This window comes from Neomonachus schauinslandi, chromosome X (assembly GCF_002201575.2).
Source record: "Neomonachus schauinslandi chromosome X, ASM220157v2, whole genome shotgun sequence".
NCBI lineage: Eukaryota > Metazoa > Chordata > Mammalia > Carnivora > Phocidae > Neomonachus > Neomonachus schauinslandi.
In genome coordinates, this window is record NC_058419.1 from 90,508,638 (window position 1) to 90,527,935 (window position 19,298).

At 41.0% G+C, this 19,298-nt stretch overlaps 1 protein-coding gene across 4 annotated transcripts in view; it reads left to right on the forward strand.

Moving 5' to 3' along the window:
• Positions 1 to 19,298, forward strand: part of CASK (calcium/calmodulin dependent serine protein kinase) — a 362,770-nt gene that overhangs the window by 273,211 nt on the left and 70,261 nt on the right. The window lies entirely within an intron of this gene.

The following is a 19,298-nucleotide window of genomic DNA, read 5'->3' on the forward strand; positions in this document are numbered from 1 at the left end:
CAGGTGTCCATCATAACAGTCCATTTTCAGTCTTAAGTCTGTGAGAAATGTGGGAAATCATCCATTATAGATTCATAATTGAAATAAAGTACATATAGTACAAAAGCAATGTGGTCTAGCAAGTCACTGTAAAAAGAATTTGTGTGTGTGTGTGTGTTTCTGTTAAAAGAATCCCTCTTCTCTAGAGAAACGCTCCTAAACAGATACAAAGATGCAGGGACATGAACATTAATCATAGAATGTGCGTAAGAGTGAACATAGGGCAACAGGGAAATAAACAATGGCATATACACTCCTAATAAGGAATATTAGGCAGCAGGTGAAAAGAATGAGATTGGGGGGTGGCGCCTGGGTGGCTCAGATGGTTAAGTGTCTGACTTTGGCCCAGGTCATGATCTCAAGGTCCTGGGATGGAGCCTGTGACTCCCTGCTCAGCGGAGAGCCTGCTTCTCCCTCTGCCCCGGCCCCTCCCCACATTCGTACTGTCTCTCTCTTTCTCTCTCTCTCTGTCAAATAGAGAAACAGCAAGAGAGGGAACACAAGCAGGGAGAGTGGGAGAGGGAGAAGCAGGCTTCCTGTGGAGCAGGGAGCCCGATGCGGGGCTCGATCCCAGGACCCTGGGATCATGACCTGAGCCGAAGGCAGACACTTAATGGCTGAGCCACCCAGGTGCCCCTAAATAAATAAAATCTTTTAAAAAAAATAAAACACTGAACCTGAAGCATGAGTATAACAGAGAGAAAAGTAAATAAGATACTGTGCAGTGGACACATACATTTCATAGTTAACAAGGCTGGTTTTCATAGACTTTGTCTTCTTAAAACATAAGAATATGTTATCATTAAATATGACAGACTCCACTGATAGCAGATTGAGATACAAAGAAAAATCAGAAGCTGAGAGTTCATATCTGCCTTTATTTCAGTCACATTTTAAGTAAGATACCTTTCTTAGGTAACTTGATTTCAGCAGTGAAAACTTTCTTAGTACATAGTAATCTGCTAGCACATGTTAGTCTTTTTACAAGAAAAACCTTCCCTTTATAAGAGAATGGTATTTTCTTTGGGGTGCCTAGAACTGTTTGGTGCTAACTCTGATTAATCCACCATAGGACACAAATTACACCAATGCAGTGTTCCCCAGAATGTGTTCTGCAGAACATTGCTCTGGGAGATGGTGATGGGTGTTGCCATGGAGGAGGAAGGGAGTAGATCTTAAATGTATTGGCTAAATTATGTATTCACTAAGTAAGTTAGGGAAATGCTACATTTGTTATCTTTTATACAGATTCACAGTGGATATTAGTATATTAACAGCTCTGAGACATCCCATAGCAAAGAAACCAGATTGACTTTAATAGCATTTCTCAAACTAATTTGGGCACAGAACTTTTATTCACAATCCTGTCCCGTTGTTGAGGACCAGTTTGGGAAACACTAAGCCAAGAGCATTGCATTACGTTTCAACTTCACACTAAGTGCAGTCGTAGGTAACCTACAGTTGCATCTTCCATAAATGCAGTCAAATCAAATTATCAGATTTTAAGAATTAGTTTGGCTTTTTTATATAGTGTCTGTATTAATGAGGCCTGACCAACTGCTATAGCATGCAATCCTAAAATTTGAGGGGCTTAACAGAATAAAAATTTATTTCTTGCTCACATCACAGTCCAGTGCAGGTAGATGATGGCGGGGGGAGGGTCTCTTCCACACAGCCCTTCAGGGATCAGGCCTCTTCCACTGCATCGTTTGCACGCAGCAGCAGATGAACGAAAATGGAGAATTTTGCAGGCTCATAGTAGGAAATAGGCGATATCACTTTGCCCACATTCCAGTGGCAAATACTAGTTACATGCCTACCTAGCTGCAAGAGAGCTGGGAAACATACTTTTAAAAATGTGCTAAGTGAAATAAGCCAGACAGGGAAATATAAATACTGCATGGTATCAAAGTCAGACTCCTAGAAACAGTAGAATGGTTGCCCTAGGCCGGGGGTCTGGGAAATGAGGAGAGGTTGGTAGAAGGGTACAGGCTTTCACTTCTATGATGAGTAAGGTCTGAGGGTCTAATATATAACATGGTGACTGTAGTTGATAATTCTGTATTGTATAATGAAAGAGAGAGTAGGACTTAAGTGTTCTCACGGGGCGCCGAGGTGGCTCAGCCTGTTGGGCGTCTGACTCTTGATTTTGGCTCAGGTCATGATCTCAAGGTCAGGAGATCAAGCCCCATGTCGGGTTCCACACTGGGAGTGGAGCCTCCTTAAGATTCTCTCTCCCTCCCTCTCTCTCTGCCCCTCCCCCACTACGTGTGCGCATGCACGCACACACACACTCTCAAAAAGGGGGGAACTTAAGTGTTCTTAGAAAAAAGAAGATAAATATGTAAGGTGAAGAATGTGTTAATTAACTTGATTGTGGAACCCTTTCACGGTGTACACATTTATCAAATCCTCACGTTGTATACTTTACATATATTACAATTATGTTTGTCAGTTGTCCTTCAATAAAGCTAACAAATGCATTCAGGAGGATAAGGAAATGGCTCTTCTCTTTAGTGTAATTTGTCTTAAGTAATTTGAGGACATTTTCAGGTAAGTTTAATTTTAAGTAACTGTTACTTTCCTCAGGTACCAGAAAGCCTTTGAAATTCATTCTATTAACATTCCTTCCTCTTCTTTATTCATTGGCTTCTTTATCTATGTTGTCTATCATTGCTTCATAGGATACGGAAGGTTTTCGCAAATGTGAATTTCCCACACAAGTCCTATCCTTTACTGGAACTAGCAAGTGGGATATTTGAAAGAAGCTGTAGCAGAGCATGGAGATTGGTTTCAGTGTAGTCAGTGATTAGGTCATTGCTGGGATCTGCTGACCTTTTAGATGAAGGACTTTTTGTCATTTAAAGGCTCAGAGAAGCCCAAACTGGTTTTCAAGGTTACATTTTTCTGACAAGTGTAACAAGGTATCTGAGCCCACCCAGCTTGAGACTGAGGGGAAATGGAAGAACATCGCTAGCTTCTACAAGGAGGGGCAGGTACTCAGACACAGACTGGACGTTGGAACTGAGCCAGGCGGCCGCTTATTGCCCAATGCTAAGCCCTTCAGACCTCACTGAAAACATGTGCTTTGAATAACTGCTGTGTTCTTGGGTCAACATTGTCACAACTTCAGAAGAGATACCTAGGTGTTAGGAAAAACATGCTTAAAGTTCCTTTGGATTCTTATGAATGACAAACTTAAGAAAGTATCTACAGTGTCAGCATCTGCCCTATCAGTGCATCTCAGTTGGCATGGAATGAGAAGGCTCTGTGCCCAGGAAAAAGATGCCATGTCTGCAGAATTTTGCAGACAAGTGCTACACGTGAACCCCAGAACCTCCCACCCCCAGAAATGACCAGACCATAAGGCTGTCCCTGGGCAGTGCTGGGTTCTAAAGATCCAAACTGACCCATCCTTCAGTGAAAAGCTTAATCATCATGAATGACCTAAGCCGTCATTGGAATGTGCTCTCGTAATCTAGAGCCCATGAATATGGTTCATTAAGCTCTTGTCTCAGAACTAACAGACTACATTTCAATAATATAATCAATGAAGTATTCAAGTAGCTGCCATATAGAGAAATCTAATGATTAAAACAATTTTTAATATTTTAAGTGCTTACGTAAAAAGGAACATGGTATGACCAACTCTGGAGAAAAAGCTTTTAAACTTTGACCATTCATGTCTCTTCCTTCTAATGTTCCATAGCCCATGCTTGGCTTGGAATCGTTTTGTTTTACAGAATCAACACTGGTTCCTTTTTGAAGAATTCCAGGTAGTGACACCTAGTGGCATAGTTTTGTGGACCATGGATTGATTGTCACTTAATCCCACCGAGCCATTTTGTGAACTGTCTTTATTATATTTAAATAATTCCTGTTATTTCAACAACACTCTAAACAGCTAAGTTTGAGGTCATCATTTTTAAGCTGACAAAAAGAAACAGGATTAAGTTCCTACAGGAGACTAAAGATCATCTAGTACTTTATTTTTTCTAGTCATGCCTTCAAAATAATAAGCTGAAAAATGCAAAGAAATATTATTAGAATTTAAAGGAAACCAAACATCTGTTGTGTTGAGAGAATTTACATTAAAACAAAAGGAGAAATGCTGTGGTTGCACTGAGAGGGGAAATGCTTTCTGATTTGAATTCTAGTAAAACATGTCTAGCTCAGTCTGTAGTGAGAAATTAGAAAGCAAGAAAGGAAACAGATCCAGAAACTTCTAAATGTTTGTTCCCCAACCAGTTCTACCTGGCACACACATGCTACTCCTCATTTTGTGGGGAGAAATAAAGAGGCTTGATAAGGAACCGTGTTTGGTCCAGCTTGGTCCATATGTCTGTTTTCACAAATTACAAGCACAGGTGCAGAGATGGTCTGTGCAGAAAATATACAGATCAGTTTTATTAGTAAAACGCAGTTTGGCATGTGTATGAGTTTGCTGAGGCTGCCACAACAAAGGGTCACAAACTGGGTGGCTTAAAATAACAGAATCTATTCTCTCTCAGTTTGGGAGGCCAGAAGTCCTAAATCAAGCTGTCAGCAGGGCCATGCTCCCTCCAAAGGCCCCAGGGAAGACTCCTTCCATGGCTCTTCCAGCTCCTCGTAGTTGCCTGCAATCCCTGGGGTTCCTTGGCTTATAGATGCATCCCTCCAGTCTCAGACCCCGACTTCACATGGCATTTTTCTCTGGCTGGGTGTGACTCTGTGTCTTTACACAGCTTCTTAAAAAAAAACACACCAGTCATTGAATTTAGGGCCTGCCCTAATCCAGTATGACCCTATCTTAATTACATCTTCAAAGACCCTATTTCCAAATAAGGTCAGATTCTGAGGCTCCAGGCAGAAATGAATTCTGAGGGGAGAGTATTCAGCCCACTACCACATGGAAAACTGGTTTTGCCCTGAATTGATTCTTCTAGTGTGAGTGTAAGTTACACAAATTTAAAAATAATGAAACATTACCTGGTCGCTCGTTAAGCGACCTTTGTTGGGAATTAGTGTTAAGGTGTACTTACGTCTTTTAATGATATTTTGAGTTAGTTTTGGGTTGCAACTTGTATGTGATACATTGGATTGTCAGATGACAGATGCATTTTTAGAATGAAAAATCAAGAGGCTTTTTCAGTTAAAAAGCATTTTGCAAATGTTATTCAGTGGTGATTCTCGATCTTCTCAATATCTTGTGGAAATTTTCCTGTTGCAGAATAAATGTTTACTTTGTAAGTCAACAATCTTATAAAACATTGTTAAATGACACATTTCTATCTCTCTCTCTGCCAAACTTTGACAACTAGTTTTAAACATTCACCCACCATCTGTCATACCTCTGAACAGCTGTTAGCATTCATTATAGACTGCTGTTTCCATGGTAAATGCGAATCCCCACCTATTAAGATTATTTTTGTGGGAAGTCCTAAAATTATGTTTAATTTTTGATTAGATTAATAGAGCAGAAACTCACTGCAGTACAACTTAATACTTTTTATATTGATTTATATGTAGATTTTTATTATACATTAACTGGTATTTTAAAATACTGCATTAGAAATAAATCAGGGTCTGGAATCCTCCATATTTTGTATTACCGACATCTTTATTATAGTTTTTTACTGTTTAGGGAGAGTTAAAGAGTTGTGTTTTTTTTATCCAGCACTGGAAAACTACAACTCTTGATTTACTATTTTGCTTTTTTGAGATGATATTAAATTAGTAGTCCTATTTGGGAACACAGCGTATTTTTAGAACTCAGAAGTTTCCTAAAGGGGGAAAAACTGGAACTTCTGCCATGATTTGATGTTTTCCAGCAGTTTGGGGTTTGAGAAGTAAGTTGATACACTGTTAAGTTTGGATGTTTAAATAGATTACCAGTCAGGAAATGCCAAAGCTAAGTTTCCCATGAATTTGCAGTCCAGTCTTTATCTAGAATGTTAAGGCCTGAGGACCTTCAGAAGCTGAACTACTGGGACCTTCTCAGGGTCCCTTCTAGCCTTAAGCATAAGCTTCAGCAGATATGAAAAACCAGCTGGGTAGTGGGCCAGTGGTGTGACCTTTGTGCTACTTCCCTCCTGGGCCTGGAGACTGAAGTGCACTGCTGCTTGCTGTGGGTTAAGGGGTCTCTCATTCCACTGTTTCTAACTGGATGGGCAGAAACTCCCATATCTCCTTCTATAAGCATACCCAAGTATTAGTGTCAGTAGAAAATTACCACAAGACACAAAATTCCTAGGGTAAAGAGACCTAGAAATAGCATATATCCTGAATATTTTCTAAGTAGTTTTTCTTCATTCTTAATGAAGATATCAACAAACTGAGCAGGGGGAAAAAAGGGCTACTAAGTATATGGTCATTCATTAAGCAGCAATAGAAAACAAATACAACCAGAAACAAAGCAAGGATTGTCTACTCTTACCACTTCTATTCAGTATTGTACTGGAGGTTCTGGCCAGTGCAGTAAAGCAAGAAAAAGAAATTCAAGGTTACACAGATAAGAAAGGAAGAAGTAAAACCATCTTCTCTCAGAGATATATTCTTGTATGTAGAAAATCCTAAGGAATCTACAAAAAAATCTATTAGAACTAAGAGGCAAGTTTAGCAAGACTACAGGATATGAGATCAATATACAAAAATTAACTGTATTTCTACATACAAAGCAGTAAATCATATGAACATAAAATTTAAAAAATACAATACCATTGAAAAGAATAAAATATTTAGTGAATTGAACAGAGGAAGTATAGGATTCATCACTGAAAACTACAGATGTTGCTGAAAGAAAGTAAAGAAGGTCACAATAAAAGGAGAAAGAGAGAGATTGTTGGATTGAAAGACTCAGTATTGTTATGGTGACAATTTTCCCCATATCAACCTATAGATTCAAGACAGTCCTTATCAACATCTCAGCAGAATTTTTTTTTTTTGTAGAAGTTGACAAGCTGATCCTAAAATTTATATGGAAATGCAAAAGCAATTTTGAAAAAAGATCAAAGTTGGGGGACTGATTTCAAAGCTTTCTACAAAGCTACCATAATGCAAATAGCACGGTATTGGTGTAAAGATAGACATATAGATCAGTGAAGCAGAATACAGTTCAGAAATAAACCTTCCCATTCATGACTCAGTTGATTTTCAGCAAAGGCGCCCAGGCAATTCAGTGGAAAACAGGATAGTGGTGTTGTTTTTTTTAAAACATGGTGCTAGAGCAATTGGATATCCATATGCAAAGAAATTAATTTAGACCGTTACCTCACACCCCACAAAAAAATTTCCACAAGATGGATCATAGATTCATTTTAAGCTTAAAATAATAAAAATTTGTAAAGAAAATATAGGAGTAAATCTTCTTTACCTTGGGTTGGGCAAAGTGTTCTTAGATTCAACACAAGGGAACTCTTGGGGATGAAGGAACTGTTCTAAAACTGGATTGAGATGATGGTTGTACAACTGTGTAAATTTACTCAGCATCTTCAAACTATACAGTTACAGTGGGCAAATTGTGTAGTTTATACATGATGCCCCAATAAAGCTTTCAAAAGTGAAAAAATGAGAAGGAATTCCCTTTTACCTTAAAAAAAGTCTATTTTACCCTTTTTGTATTATTTTAAGGTCGAGCACTGTTGGAAGTTCCTTCCATGTACTATAGGTTATAGTGTACTCTGGATCCCATAATGTCCTTTGTAATCCATCACTCCGACTACAACAGCACTTTTCAGTCTCCTGGAGTTGTCCCTGTGTCCTGACACCAATCCAGCAAAGCCAAACTGCCTGCCCTCAGCAGTGCCCAAAGCCCACTGTGAAAGGGGTCATCCTAGCAGATTTCACAGGGTCATCACACTGACTTCCTCCTCTCAACGTTTCACATTATGGCTAAGAATTTACCACTTACTGACTTAAAAATGCTAAATGTGTTTTTCTGTCCCAAGAACTGTTTTTGTTAACCAGTACATTGTTGTGTCTCATGAAAGAAGTCCAAATTAACTTTTTTTATTTAAAAACATTATGGGGGCACCTGGGTGGCTCAGTTGTTAAGCGTCTGCCTTCGGCTCAGGTCATGATCCCAGGGTCCTGGGATCGAGCCCCTCATTGGGCTCCCTGCTCAGCGGGAAGCCTGCTTCTCCCTCTTCCACTCCCCCTGCTTGTGTTCCCTCTCTTGCTCTCTCTCTGTCACATAAATAAAAATTAAGAAAAAAAATAAAATAAAAAATAAAACATGAATTACATAATTTTATATATTTTTCAATAAGGGGTTGTACCTTCTCAGAGCAACATGTTTTAACTGTTCATTTCTTTTACATGCAAATCCATATTCGTCATTTCCCAAAGTTCACAGCTTTTTAACAGCTGTGACCTAATATCAATTTGTCTTTTTCTGTGGTAAAATATACCTAACATAAACTTACCATTGTAACCATTTTTAGCATACAATTCAGTGACATTAAGTACATTCACACTGTTGCGCAACCATCACCACCATTCATCTCCAGAACTACTTCCAGCTTCCGCCGCTGAAACCCCCATACCTATGAAAGAGCAACCCACCAGTTCCTTCTTTCCCCAGCCCCTGGTGGCCACCATTCTACTTTCGGTCTCCATGAATATGACTAGCGTAGATACCTCATGTAAGTGGAATCCTACCATATCTGTTCTTCGGGGACTGACTGCCTTATTTCATCTAATGTAGTATCCTCGGTGTTCATCCATGCTGTAGCACGTATCACAATCTTCCTTTAAAGGCTTCCTTTTAAAGGCTGGAAACTGTTCCATTGTAGGTATACACCACATTTTGTTTATTCAGTCATCCAGTATCAATGCTTTATGATAGACAATTCTATAACAGGAAAAACCAAATTCTCAAAACTAAAGCTGTCCAATAGTAGGGAATCCAGCTTTCATTCCATCCCCTAGGCAGTTGCTCTACGTGGGCTCCAAGTTAGCTCCTGGGTTCTACATCTTTGTGAAAGGAATGTGTGATTTTCACTGAAAGTATGATTAACTACAGGAGTCTCTCTGGTTCCCTTATTTGTTCAGACGAATTACTTCTTAAAACAGGGACTGGAATTTACTCTGAAATACCGAGAGTAATGAATCAGCTTGTCCCTGGTCCCTTTCTTGGCCACTGAGTGCCCCTCTCTTATTATGGCACCACAGTCAACTTTACCAGAAGGCAGAGGAATGTTCAAAAAGCCATCAGAGTGCAACAAGCACTGATTCTTCTTCATGCCGTTCTCAAGGAAGGGAGGAGTTTTCCCCCAGAAAGGAATGTGATATGCTCACTTGAAGAATATTTGATGGGGTTGGCTTGCAGCATTCATAATCCAAGAACATAGCTGCTTTCTTCTCTTTGTGGCCTAACATTGTCTCATTAAAACCTCTTCTGCCAAACTGTTCTGTTCTCTTTTAACTTGCCACAATAGAAATTCATTTTTGCTACAGCTGCTGATACAAATGCTTGGTGTTTACCCGTGCAAAGTGAAAGTCCTATCATAAGTTAAACATTATGGTATTACCTCAGGGATTTCATAGTATATGACACACCTGATGTAAATGTTTTCTTTTAACACAGCAAATTAATAATAAGATATTCATTTAGTTAAATATCATTTAACTATTGTAGATGCTTCAGAACAGCACATTAAGAAATGAGGCTTCTGGGGCGCCTGGGTGGCTCAGTTGGTTAAGCGACTGCCTTCGGCTCGGGTCATGATCCTGGAGTCCCAGGATCGAGCCCGCATCGGGCTCCCTGCTCGGCAGGGAGTCTGCTTCTCCCTCTGACCCTCCTCCCTCTCATGCTCTCTGTCTCTCATTCTCTCTGTCTCAAATAAATAAATAAAATCTTAAAAAAAAAAAAAAAGAAATGAGGCTTCTGGATGTGGTATATATATATATATATATATATATATATATATATATATATACACACAATGGAATATTATGCAGCCATCAAAAGGAATGAGATCTTGCCATTTGCAACGACGTGGATGGAACTGGAGGGTATTATGTTGAGCGAAATAAGTCAGAGAAAGACATGTATCATATGATCTCACTGATAGGAGGAATTCTTAATTGCAGGAAACAAACTGAGGGTTGCTGGAGTGGGGGGTGGGGTGGGAGGGATGGGGTGACTGGGTGATAGACACTGGGGAGGGTATGTGCTCTGGTAAGCGCTGTGAATTGTGCAAGACTGTTGAATCTCAGATCTGTACCTCTGAAACAAATAATGCAATATATGTTAAGAAAAAAAAAAAAAGGTAGCGGGAGGGGAAGAATGAAGCGGGGAAAATCGGAGGGGTAGACGAACCATGAGAGACGATGGACTCTGAAAAACAAACTGAGGGTTCTAGAGGGGAGGGGGGTGGGAGGATGGGTTAGCCTGGTGGTGGGTATTGAGGAGGGCACATTCTGCATGGAGCACTGGGTGTTATGCACAAACAATGAATCATGGAACACTACATCTAAAACTAATGATGTAATGTACGGGGATTAACATAAGAATAAAAAAAAAAAAAAAAAAAGGAAGGCTTCTGGGGCACCTGGGTGGCTCAGTCGGTTAAGCATCTGCCTTTGGCTCAGGTCATGATCCCGGGGACCTGGGATCGAGCCCCGCATCAGGCTCCCTGCTCAGCAGGGAGTCTGCTTCTCCTCTGCCCTCCCCCCTGTTCATGCTCTGGCTCTCTTACTCTCTCTCAGATAAATAAATTAAAATCTTTTAAAAATTAAAAAAAAAAAGGAGGCTTCAACACTTTAATGTTAGTGTTTTAATGGAAAAGAAATTCATATCCTAGTGAAATTTCTCACAGGTGGCCAGATGCTTGTATCTGGTATTAGAAAGTTCCTATTTCAGAAGGCTTGAGTAAAAGCAAAATAAAGTCACTTACATCACCTAACTAGTGGTTTTTCCTTATGATTTCTTTTGCTTGCTTGAGAATAGGCATTATGATTTGTTTCTTACCGGGCTTAATTTTAGAGTTAATTGCCAACTGAAAAAGGCCAACAGAACAGTCATGTTAGGTCATCTGAGGCCACTGCTTGAGTTTCTCAGAAAGAGCTGCCTACTGCCCAGAATCTGCCACAGTGGCCTATATTGTTAGGCCACCAAAGGGATGTCCTTTTTAGACTGAACTAGGAGGTCAAGCAAGTCTTAATTTCTTGGTTTCAAAAATAAATCCCCATAAGTGCAGTGTTCTAATGGGCTTGAAACAAAAGCAGCTCTGTACACAGACAACTAAAACCTAAACCAAACGAGGGCCTCCTTTGAGGTACTTTCACTGTCAAAATCCACAGTATTTTGCGTCCCTCTCAGGAACTCTTGAATTGGCCCAGATGAACTGATTGTTCAGTTTCCTTTTTGCTGTCAGACAAAACTTCCATAATTGATTTAGTTACAGTAGCATATTACTAAGCCGGCCCCTTCTTAAGACTTCAGGTAAGGATATATACCCCATAATGATTTTTCTAAAGCTTAATTTAAGCTAGCATTTCACTACTGTACCATTAGGCTAACGTTTTCTTGGGACATCTAACTCAAGGGCTCCCGGGACCATTCTTATTGGGCACGAAATCAGATACCCATTTCTAACTTTACCCAAAATAACCTGGGCCATAGTAGTGGTAGGCAGCCCTGAACCTTTCTCCAGGGCAAATCTAAATTCCAGAGAGGAACTCTTGCTACTCTATTATAGTCACTAGATTTGTGGATCTGCCTTTTTTTTTTTTTAAGATGAGAAACAAGTTTAGTTTAAAATTTAGCTATTTACACGTCTTCTGACTTTTCAGAGGGAAAGTTGGCACAAAGTACAAATTGTGAAGGATAGTGTGCAAATTAAAGTGTATTCTTCAAACGAATGGAGTGTATTATCTCCACGCAGATGGAGACTCATCTGTGTGACTAATCTTTGAGTGCTTCCTTCAACTATTTTTTAAAAATTAAGTTGATTTTTAGAAGTTTTACAGGATATTAATTTTTAGGAAAAACATTTTTAGTGCAGAGAGGAAAGGTATTTTTTTTAATCCCATAAAAGAAAAATGCCCTGGGTGACTTTAATTTCTTTTTGTAAATCATAATATCTCGATGCATCATCATTCTTAGATTTGTGAGCAGGACAGGTTATAGAAGTTCTTTGCAGAGTTTCATTGTAGCTTCTTAAATTTTTGAAAATCCCATTTTAAATTTTGTAGTGTGTTTCTTTCACACTTAATATTTCCCATCACCCAGTCTCTAGACCACTGTTAAATATACTGCTCTCCTCCTAGTTTGGAGTGTCATGTTAATGATGCCAAAGATCTTTGAAAGGGTATTTTCCTATTTCTAACCTAAAGAGAGCAAATTAATGTATAAATGTGAGCAGGAAAAGTAGATTTTTAGATCTTGGAAGATTTTCCTCAATCTCTGACTTCATAAAATCAGCTCCAGTGCAGTAGTTGAATATCAGTTCCTGACATTTTTGTAGTAAATCACCTTTCCCTCACAATTTGCCAGATTTCAAATGTATTTTTAAAAAATACTGTTGGATATCAATGGCTGACCCCAGGTTCACCGAAAAGAAGTGACATTAAAACTTGTTTCTAATCACTGAGCTTCTTCAAACAACTAAGAAACTGTAAAGAAAGTTCTAAATAAGATACCCTGTTTCCAGAGCAAGTCATTTCAATTCCCATTATTGTTATGCAGTGTAAACTCGTGAACGCTGTTATTATCTGTTGTACTAGGATCGCAGACACATTTCATTACATATTTTGCAGCCAAATATTTGACTCTTGAAAACTTGAATTCCTCTCCAGAAGGGAGCTTCTTCAGTCTCTCTGAAGTAAGTGGTAAGAGGGTGGTTGCTAAAGAACTTCAACAGAGTTCCCTGCTGAACTTCAACGGAGTTCCCTGCAACTCTACAAACCCATTCATTATTTGGCCGATGTCTGCAGTCTGATTGCAAAAGTTATCATCTTATCTCAACCAATATACATTCTGATTCTGAGATTTGGTTTTCTCTGCGCTAAAGTTAGTGGGACATATAACCCAGCGATAGTAACTTTATGGTTCTCTGCCAACCATTCCATTTTAAATGTCGATCTTGGTAAATGCTGTGTATAAACTGGGAGCAAAACAAAGCCTTCTATTTGAGGACTAGAAACCAGAAGAGAGTGAGATATGATGGAGGACGGTTTAAAAAAAAAAAAGAAAGAAACTTGATTTAGTGTGTTGAATGTGAATAAAAAGTGACATCTTAACTGATTTCATCTTTATGTTTGGAAGTACAGTCTCAGGAGAGTTGAGTTTAATATTTTTTTTTTTTTTTTTTTTTTTTTGAGAGAGAGCGAGCACATGAGAGGGGGGAGGGTTAGAGGGAGAAGCAGACTCCCTGCCGAGCAGGGAGCCCAATGCGGGACTCGATCCAGGGACTCCAGGATCATGACCTGAGCCGAAGGCAGTCGCTTAACCAACTGAGCCACCCAGGCGCCCGAGTTGAGTTTAATATTACTACCAACTTTAGTCTGCTCTTTTTAAAATAGCCTATCTCAGATACAGAATTGTGGCCTCCTAACAGAACTGTGCTTCTGTTTCTTAGCTGTCCATATAGCTGTGTGTGGTCATATCTGACCCAGTGCCGGAGACTAGCAGAGAGTGGCCTTAGACAGTGTCAAACAGTCTTCCCCTTGCAGCTGCTCACATTTCCTCGTTTTGCCGTGTGTGTGTGTTTTAATAAAAAGTGCTGAAGTTGGGGAACCTTAACTTCATCAGAGAGAGAGAACAGTAACAGATTCGTTCTTGTTTTCTCTCTAGGGATAATTTTTTTTCTTAAGATTTTATTGAGAGAGAGAGCACGCGCGAGCGAGCACGGGGAGGGGCAGAAGGAGAAGCAGGCTCCCCGCTGAGCAGCGATTTCCCCAGGCCCCTCTCTAGGGATAATTTATTAACACTCTTCCCTCTCTCTGTCTCATCTTCTACACCTCAGCTTTACAAATACACTCGCTATCTTCAAACTGAGGGTTACCAGAGGGGAGGTGGGCAGGGGAATGGGTTAAATGGGTGATGGGATTGAGGCGGCCACTCGTGCTGAGCTCTGGATGATGTATGGAAGTGTTTGGATGACTATATGGTACACCTGCAGCTAATATAACACTGTATGTTAACTGGAAGTAAAAACTTAAGAGGCACCTGGGTGGCTCAGTTGGTTAAGCATCAGAGTCCTTATTTCAGCTCAGGTCATGATCTCAGGGTTATGAGATTGAGCCCCACGTCAGGCTCCACACTAGATGTGGAGTCTGCCTAAGATTCTCTATCTCCCTCTCCACTTCCTCCCCTACCCCCACTCTACTCACGCTCACTCACTCTCTCTCTAAAAAAAAAAAACTTAAAAAGGAAAAAAAAAGAGTTCAAAAACAAATACACTTGATATCTTCAAATTGGAGGAAAGCAAATAGCAGAAGGAAATATATTTTGCCATTTCAATCCACCATGAACTTAAGCTTCTTGAGCAGGGGTTGGCAAACTACAGTGCTCAGGCCAAATCCAGCCAGCCACCAATTTTTGTAAATAAAGTTTTATTGGAACACAGTCATGTCCATTCACTTATGGATGGTTAATGGCTGCCTTTGCATAAACAGCAAGGCTGAGTGGCTGACAGAGTCCTACCACCACACAGCCTGAGATATTTACCATCTGGCCAGGAAATGAATAGAATTCTAGCATTCTTTAACAGGGCAAGGCTTGCAGTTGATTGGCTAATATCTTTCAAATCATATTTAGTATATTTTTTTCCTACAACCTGTAAGAAGCATTCCCTACAGTTCTTTCCCCAAATATTTGCTGAAGGTGTCTCCCTGGCAGAAGACTTTGTGTATTCCTAAATTCTGATATAAGCCAAGGAAATCTGGTATGAGAGAAAGGGTGGCGCATCACGGTCACGGTCCAGCCCCTGCCGCTCCAGCCACAGAACCCTGAGCATGACACTTCACCTCACTGGACCTCAGCTTTCTCCTTAAAATGGGGGAGCTGAAGAAACAAATTACCTTAAAAAAAGTGGAGGAGCTGAACCATGTTGGTCCTCTTCTACCTTGAAAATTTGATGAAGTCAGCCTTGAACACACTCCAAAAAAGAAATACGGTCAAAATAGATTTCTTAATTTTGAGGGAAAGTTTTTAACTATGCAAGAAGGACCAAAGATAAATGGTATCTGGTTCCTAAAGAAACAACCTAAGAAAGTATTCCCAGTCTGTTTATTTTTATGTCACTCTGAAATTTTTTTTAAAAATATCTATTTCCAGTTCCTCTGCACCAGCTCAAATACGCCTTTATTTTTTCAAGAAACATGTATTAAACATCTCCTGTGTACTCAGCCCCATGTGAGGTGCTGTTACTGAATGTCAAGGAACTCGAGAGTCTGGTCATGGAAAAGAGAAAGCAGCCCTTAAACAGCATGTTCCAGAACCCTGTCCCTCAGGCAGCCAGGGCCCTCTTGGCTGTCGATGCGCTTGATGTGGCAGTCCTCAGATGTTGGTTTTGTCCTGGGTTCTGCATCATCAGTGGACTCTGGAGCTGGCCTCAGCAGCACCCTCTCCGCTCCTGCACCCAGGTGTTATCCCACAGCTACTTACTTCTGGGTCCCTTTGCTCTGTGCAGACAGCCCTCTTGGACAGGGACAGCCATCCAGATGGCTGCAGCCAGATCACACTCTGAAGCAGCTCCTTGACTCATGGGAAACACACACATACACTACAAGGGTGGGTTGCCCTACCACTGGCCTCACCCTGCTGGCAAGGGCTGCCCCAGGTGGCCTCCAGCCAGGAAAGAGGCAGGCATCAGTATGTTTCACTCAGGGCCACAAACATCACCTGTCAAGCTGCCCCAAGGACTCTCTCTCACAAAGGGCTCCTACCCGGTGCACCAAGATGGGCCTCATAAGTCACTGCGACTGGGCAAGCATCCCTCCAGGGAGTGAGATAACAAGCTCTCGTTACTGGCACCTCCAGTTTCTGTGCGTGGTTCTCTTGGAGCACCCACCACCCTTCACTGGGCATGAGGAAGAAGGCAACTCCCTCTGCCCTCCTCCCCAGGAGGAAGGAAGGGGAGATCAAATACTTGCTCTTTTCATCCTGTGATTCCTACAGACACCAGGCTTCTGCCTCTGTAGGCAGAATAGGGCATGAGGGTGAGTACGGAAGGACCATTTTGGCTGCCTTTCAGCAAGCCCTAGGGGGATGGTTTCGCAGCACTCTAGCAGGCTTGGTGTTACTTCCTATTGGCCTTAGCTCTGGGCTCCAGCTGAAGGTCCAAGACAACAGGGGAAGTCCCAAATCACATCATTCTAGATAGTCTTTATACATGCTGCAGCCTTCATTTGTTCTCAAAACCCAGCCACGTCTCACTCCAAAGCCACCTAGACTTGAACTTTGAATCCATAAGAATGAGAAGTTGAAAAGCTACATATTTCTGATTACTGTTTTAAAACACTAATGTTACATTGCATTAAAGCATTCCTCCATGGAGGACTTTTTCTTTACCTGCTTTGCCCCGTTTCTCAAATGGTCTGAATTTGTTGTGGGTATCGCTAAAATATTGTGAGTCCTGGAGGCAAAAACCCAGTCCCAGAAATTGAAGAGGGAGATGAAGGTTGGCATGTCATGAATGCACATCCAGATCGTCTCCAACTTGGGGCTCACTCAACTGAGATCCCTTCTAGTTGATAGCACTGGGGGCAAAACGACTGTGAGGTTCTCAACGGGTTCCAGCTGGCATAGGTTTCTGGGCCTTTGGCTGTATGTCTTTGGAATTTGGGAGTCTTTGAGGACAAGAACTGTCCTCTTTTTCATTTCCATAACCCCAGTAAATAGAACTGCACTGCCCAGTACATAGTAGGAGCTCAGTTGGTGGATGGATGGATGAGTCAACAACGGCTCACTTCTGATGGTGACAAAGTGAGCCCCTCCCCTCTCTGCCCCTTCCTGCCATGGTTCTTACTTGCCCTTCTGCTTCATGAGCAGGCAGTTGAGATTCACCATCTATCCTTAGCTATCCGTTGTGTCCAGTGCCTGCCTGGACTGCTCCAGTCCCGGGCTCTCCTAGGAGTTGGAGGGGCAGAGCCCAGTGCCCCCACCTCAGACAGAAGAGCCCTTCTTTTAATTCCTTCTACTGCTTCTGCCTTGATGGGAAGCACCCAACCTCTCCCTCGTCCCACCACTAGTCCCACTGCACTTTGGGCAAATATGTGATGAACTAGATCAGGCCAGACCAAAGAAGCAGAGGAAAATTTGATCTGAGCACTTTTTGGGGAGCAGGGCCCTAAAAATGTTGACACTCCAGGCATCTGTATGCCACCTGTGAAGTGGCTGTAAGGCTAGAACAGTGGGTCTCGCTTTACTACTCTGTGCCTCAGTTTCCTCATCTGTAAGTGGGAATAATAAGGGTATCAACCTGATAGGGTTGTCTGAGGTTAAATGAGGGACTATATGTTAAGCATTTTCACTAATAACTAGCATCTAGTAAGTGTTCAATAAAAGTAGCAATTCTTAACTGTTGGTACGACTACTGGTACTCTCAGAAGTTGGTACTTGTGCATAAGATTTCCAAATACCTAAGGAGTTTATTAAAATACAGATTTCTGGACCCCCTTTGCAAATTCTGATCCAGTAGGTCTGGAGTGGGGCCCAGGACTCTCTGTTTTAACAGCTTCAGCTGGTGCTGCTGCAGGTCCTCAAGAAAACACACTGACATAAGACCTAGGGAATTTTTCAATTTCTGGTTCCTTACTTTTGGTGGGTTGGGTTTTTTTCTTCTATTTTATATTGCATATGTACAGTATTTCATTTATCTCTGTAGGCTAGTCTGGGAACCTAACACTATAGATAACATTATTTCTATGGGAAAATCTATTCGCTAGTTCCAAACTTCAAAATGTACAGTCCTCACGTACTGCATGGAGCACTGGGTGTTATACGAAAACAATGGATTGTGGATCACTACATCAAAAACTAATAATGTACTGTATGGTGACTAACATAACATAATAAAATTTTTTTTAAATGTACAGTCCTTAGAGATAGAAGCCATTCAGAGGATGAAGACTGCCCATGTGCATTCTACAGGGATTTGGGTGAACTTTTGTGAGCCAGCCACATATCACTAGTTCCCTAAATGTTAATACAGTTGATCTCTGAACACCGTGGAGGTTAGGGGGCCCACCCCTGCATAATCAGAAATCCACATATAACTTTGGCTCCCCCAAAAACTTAACTACTAATATCCTAGTGTTGACCAAAAGCTTTAGCAATAACATATGACAGTTGATTAACACATATTTTGTATATGTATTATATACTGAATTCTTACCATTAAGTAAGCTAGAGAAAAGAAAATGGTATTAAGAAAATCCTGGGCGCCTGGGTGGCTCAGTTGGTTAAGCGACTGCCTTCGGCTCAGGTCATGATCCTGGAGTCCCGGGATCGAGTCCCACGTCAGGCTCCCTGCTCGGCGAGGAGCCTGCTTCTCTCTCTGACCCTCCCCCCTCTCATGTACTCTCTCTCATTCTCGCTCTCTCAAATAAATAAATAAAATCTTTAAAAAAAAAAAAAAAAAAGAAAATCCTAAGAGGGGCACCTGGCTGGCTCAGTCAGTAGAGCATGTGACTCTTGATCTTGAGTTTGAGCCCCACATTGGGCATAGAGTTTACTTTGTAAAGTGAATAAGGAAAAAGACCCCTTCTCATTTTCTAGAGGAGAGGGAACATGGGGGGAATAGAAAACTTATCTAGAGACTCCTTGCGCTTAACAAGCTGGCAAATGGATACATAACCTTCTATAAAATTGTAATACCCGCTACTGATCTACAGATGAGGGTACAGGGAGATGGGTACTCAGTGCTGATGATATTGTAATTGGGGCAACCTTTAAAAAAAAATCAAAAGACGGGCACCTGGGTGGCTCAGTCCGTTAAGTGGCTGCCTTCAGCTCAGGTCATGATCTTAGGGTCCTGGGATTGAGCCCCGCATCTGGCTCTCTGCTCAGCGGGGAGTCTGCTTCTCCCTCTATGATCTCTCTCTCTCTTTCTCTCTCAAATAAACAAAATCTTTTTAAAAATGATAAGAAAAATACATTTAGAGTACTGTCCTGTGTTTATTGGGGGAAAAAAAACCCGCAGTAACTAGACCCATGCAGTTCAGACCCATGCTGTTCAAGGCTCAACTGTATAATATTTTTTTTATTCTTATGTTAATCCCCATACATTACATCATTAGTTTTAGATGAAGTGTTCCATGATTCATTGTTT